The sequence below is a fragment of the Clarias gariepinus genome, chromosome 2 (assembly GCF_024256425.1).
Source record: "Clarias gariepinus isolate MV-2021 ecotype Netherlands chromosome 2, CGAR_prim_01v2, whole genome shotgun sequence".
Lineage (NCBI taxonomy): Eukaryota > Metazoa > Chordata > Actinopteri > Siluriformes > Clariidae > Clarias > Clarias gariepinus.
The window spans coordinates 11,212,956-11,218,136 of record NC_071101.1 but is presented as its reverse complement, the minus strand read 5'-3'; the positions used below and the strand labels follow the sequence as shown (position 1 = coordinate 11,218,136).

The 5,181-nt window shown below is 40.1% G+C and overlaps 1 long non-coding RNA gene across 1 annotated transcript; it reads right to left on the bottom strand.

Annotated features, from left to right (window-relative positions):
- Nucleotides 1-819: 819 nt before the first annotated feature.
- LOC128507639 (uncharacterized) lies at nucleotides 820-1,993 on the bottom strand. Its single transcript, XR_008355829.1, has 2 exons — nucleotides 1,905-1,993; nucleotides 820-1,295 (listed from the first exon to the last, which is right to left on the bottom strand). It is a non-coding gene; the product is annotated as an uncharacterized LOC128507639 (long non-coding RNA).
- Nucleotides 1,994-5,181: the final 3,188 nt, after the last annotated feature.

The following is a 5,181-nucleotide window of genomic DNA, read 5'->3' as shown; positions in this document are numbered from 1 at the left end:
TACCTGTATCAACACAGAAAGAATAATACATCAGGGCCCGAAACAACAGTATATCATCACATGAAGGAAAAAGGGCACGAGATTGAGGATTAGAATGTTTGACTTTTGGACAGAGAAGATAGATTCAAGAGAGGGGCTAAAAGGAGCCGTCTATGTACAAGCGAAAAATATTTTCCATTTGTCTCCATCTGACTCTGTCTACCACATCTTACTTTTTTACTTCAACCTCCTGCATGTCCTCCCCCACCACATCCATTTGGAAATTTCACTATATTTTCTAAATTTAATCTAAAGAGCAGCTTCACAAGTGTGTCCTGTTATGCACTGATTCATTTATACTGGGTCCAGAATGGACATAAACACTGTTCTCAGAAGGTCTACTGGATTCTGAGGTAAAAGAAAGTCAGAAGCTGATTTTCAGTTTAAATTCAGTGTACAGTTTTGACACAAGTAGGAATGTATGAGGATCTGAACTCCTCCATCTTATTAATATAAAATAAGTCTTTACCTGTCAGTTCACTCAAGCATAAACCCTGCAGTAAAGAAAGAGATGAAAGGAGCTTCCTGCTCCACACCCAGCTAAACACACAGAGTCAGTGTTAAGCAGTAAATCAGAGAGCAGTGTAGAGGAAGTGAGATTCACATGAAGACGGCTGAGTGATCCTCTTTCTCCCAGAATAGAGCAGCACTTTCACCAGATGTTCAAGTTTCTTCAGCCAAACTCACTGAAGCACAACACACAGCACTGAATCTACAGCTAAACACACTCTCTCATCACACTGATAATGACTATTAACTGGAATAAAAGAAGACACAATGTCCAAAATGAAGCTTTATTTCAGCAGAGCAAAACTACAGGAAGAGCAACAGGACAGTGAAGAGAGTAAAGACAGAAATGTCAGCATTGTGTAGAATTAAAACTCTATTGTAGATGGATGTGTAAGCAGCTCAGTGTTAAATTCTATCTTGGAGCTGTTAGTCTTCACACTGGCTCTTTGTGAACGTGACCGGATGATTGACACCAGCATGGGAGACTGTACAGACAAACTCCTCCCCCTTTTCCCAGACTGCTTTGCTGAGGGTCAGGGTGCTGCTGCGTGTGTAACCGTCCTTCTTCTGTTCTTCAGCGCTGGTCAGAACCCCGTCCTTCACCTCTGAGCCATCCACTCTCCAGCTCACCAGCGCCCCCTGTGGAGAGTAGGCAGACAGCAGGCAGAGCAGCGAGGCGGATCCCTCAGACAGCTGCAGAGAGGAGGGAGGGAGCAGAGACACGGAGGGCTTCACCGTGGGACCGGCTGGAGAAGACAAACACACAATAAACACACATTTACACACACTTACACAACATTTACTCATTACTGCTTATTCACATGACTGCAGTTCAGTAGAACTACTCAGCAGGAGAACATTTACTAGTTACTGGTTATATTGTGGAGCGACTCAGACTTTGATCAGCTTTATTCTGTGTTAAACACTTCTTACTGATGTGTAATATAAAGTGCTCCCTGTGTGATAGTAGTAAATGGATCTGATTACACAAATGTTCATTGTTTAACACAAACACACAGCAGCATTCGTCTGTATTTTACATCAGCACAGAGACTTTAGAACAATTTACACTAAACTTCAGATATGAACCACTGACCAGGTTTAAACTTACACACACACACACACACACACACACACACACACACAAACACACACACAGCATATTTATTACATCTGCCGTATTTACTCATTTATTATCTCAGTACTTCATGGTTTAGAATAACTCCCAACATATTACTAATAACTATACACATTACTTTCATTTACTCATGTACATGATGAACAGAAGTTATTTTCTTAATTTTTAAAACTGTAGAAGAAGTAAAAGCAACTTAGTGTTACTAAAAGTGACTTACCAATGATGAGTTTGGTTCCGCCACCGAAAGTCCACCACAGTGATACATTCTATTGAAACTGCCATACAAAAACCTCATTTACACTACAGTGACCACACACACACACACACACACACACACACACACACACACACACACATACAGGTTTCCATAAAGAGAGGTTCCACTTTGCATTAGCAGCACATGCTTCAGTGCTCTGGGAGTGTTTATAGCGCTGTGACTTTAACACTTCATGACTGAGAGCTGCTGCTACAGCAACTTCACCCACAGCTACCATGACTTTGATCCCCGTCTTCATCTGGACACTGATCCTCTGGACTCAAGGTCAGACACTGCTTCAGATTTTATCTCTACAATCATCTCTTCATACAAATACACATTTTTATGTATTATACGTTTCAGTTTCATGGTGAATTATAATATATATTTTTACAGAATGCAGAGGTCAAGTCACAGTAACTCAGACTCCTGCAGTGAAATCTGCTCGTCCAGGAGAAACAGTCACCATCAACTGTAGGACTAATCCCCAGGTGTACCAAGGTTGGAGTTTTCAACCTTTAGCTTGGTATCAGCAGAAACTTGGAGAAGCTCCTAAACTACTGATTATAAAAGCAAATCAGCTACAGTCAGGTTTTCCAGCTCGTTTCAGTGGCAGTGGATCTGGATCTGATTTCACTCTGACCATCAGTGGAGTCCAGACTGAAGATGCAGCAGATTACTACTGTCAGAGTGTACATTATATCAGTAGCAACTGGCTGTTCACACAGTGTTATAGAGTCGTACAAAAACCTCCCTCAGTCAGATTGTAGAGAGACTGCACTGCTGCAGCTGGGAGCGACTGCAGGTGCTGAGTTGGAGGATGTGATACAACACAATGACACTCTGTGGAGGAGAGGAACCACACCACACTAACTCATATCAGAATAACATAATACCACAGTACACAGAGTCCACCATGGCCACTACTGTAAATTTAATACTTCTATTGATTTATAAATTATTCTTATCCTTTTTCAAAGCTATTTGGTGGTTAATCATCTGCTCTCTGATTTAGTTGTGTTTTTCTTGTCCTTTCATGACACACTTCAGCCCTGCTCTGGATTCTCCCTCAGTCACTGGTGTAACTCCTCCTGTCCTCATAGACTCTCTCTTCTGAGATTTGGGAATTAAACTGGTGTTCTGGCTCTCCACTCCACTAAGGTACAGTAATGGAAAAAAGCTCCTTCACTCCACAGCCCTACAGTAAGCGACAACATAGGATATATATGTCATGTCCTGGTTCTCTGCTTTCTCTGACACACACCTGTCCTCTCTCATTTTAATATTTCGGTTACTGAATTCAATATAAACTTTATTCTGTACTCTTCTTCTCCCTGCTCTACCTACAAGTAACTATTCCTCTCCCTCACTCCCTCAATCCTCCCCTCCTTCTCTTTTTTTCTCTGTGACTTTCAGCATCCGGTGTTTCTGCATGAATCTCAGTAAGTTTGGCAGACATCTCATCATGGATGGCAGCTCTTTATCCTCAGCTGAAACTAAATCTCAGCAAGTCTGTTCTGCTGTATATCACTAGAGATTAATCAGTATGATGGATTTGGTGATTGTTGAGGAGAACTATTGTGTAACAACATCTGACAGAACAATGAAACTTCGGGTAGTTTTATAAAAATAGCTAACATTCTCTCCTCATATCTCATCACATCTTTTTTTTATTGTCTTGGCCAAAAACTGAACATCTGCATCACTATCAGGCTTCAAACCAAGAACTTTATTCAGTCACCAAGCGCTAAAATAAACACTAATAAAAAAACTTCATCTTGTGCTGTTGTTTTCTTTCTGCACTAATATTAACTTCTCTCTAATGGGAATTTAGCTTCATAATATTTTATTAGTTTATGAGGATGTGTTTTATTGTAGACCACCAAAGCACATGTACGTCTGTAAGTCACTGTGGATAAGGGGATGTGCTCAGTGCTGTAGATGTAAGTATACTTGAGAGACAGTGCAATACTACTTATTGTGCTGCGGTTCAGGTCTCACTCCTGTTGGATGGTTTATCGAGTCAGGAATCACGTAGCATTAAGGTGTTGTTTTAATGTGATCTGATTTCTCCAGCTGATGGCCCTGTTTTATACATGACCTCTGACCACTTTTTTCTTTTGCTGTCTTTATAGAAGTTTTATTATCAGTTTTTCTCATCTGTGTCTTGTTATCGTGTCATTCTGGTGCACTTTGCTGCTATTCTGTTCACTCTGTAAGAGAAGATATACTGTAGATTAATTCAATTCAATTTCATTTATATAGCGCTTTTAATCGGGGATCAATGTTGATTGTCTCAAAGCAGCTTCACAAAAATGAAGGAAATTTAAAAATAAGAAAGTATTTGGAAGTGTGTATGTGTGAGAAAAATGTGTCTAGATAACAAATGAGATGAATGAATGAATGATGAATGAAATGTCTCTGATGAGCAAGCCAAGTGTGACGACGACAGAGGCAAGAAAAAACTCCCTGAGATGGCAATAGTAAGAAACTTTGAGAGGAACCAGACTCAATCAGGGAACCCATCCTCATTGGGGTGATAACAGATAAAAAATTATATAACATCATGTGTGTTCAATAAATGTTACAGTATATAACATCATGAAAGTTTAATATAACAGAAATTCTTTAAATTAACATGAGTCAGTAGATGCAGGGGGCAGATGGGGTCCGGATCACTGGAAGCACAGGAGCAGGATGTGTAGCTCCAACCATCATAAAGCAGAATCCAGCTTAAGCTGGTCCTTCTCTGAATGCCTTAGGAACCTTGCAGGGTCAGCCTTTGTTCACTGAAGCTGGCACAAAGTATGAAGTTATGGGATGAGTTACGTGTATGGCAGAATAAAGAGATGCGTCTTGAGTCTACTTTTAAACTGGGAAACTGTGTCTGAGCCCCGAACACTGTCTGGAAGGCTATTCCAAAGCTAAATATGAAAAAGCCCTAACTCTTTTGTAGATTTTGAAATTCTGTGAATTACCAGAAGTCCAGTGTTTTGTGATTTTAAGGAGCGTGGTGGATTGTAGTGTATCAGAAGACTGGTTAGGTATGTGGGAGCTAAATCATTTAAAGCCTTGTATATAAGTAATACTATTTTGTATTTAATTCTAAACTGAACAGGTAGCCAGTGCAGGGATCATAATATTAAGATTAACATTTTTGACTAACTAAAGCTTGTTTATTGAGGATGCAGGACAACCACCTAGTAATGCATTACAATAGTCCAGTCTGGAGGTCATG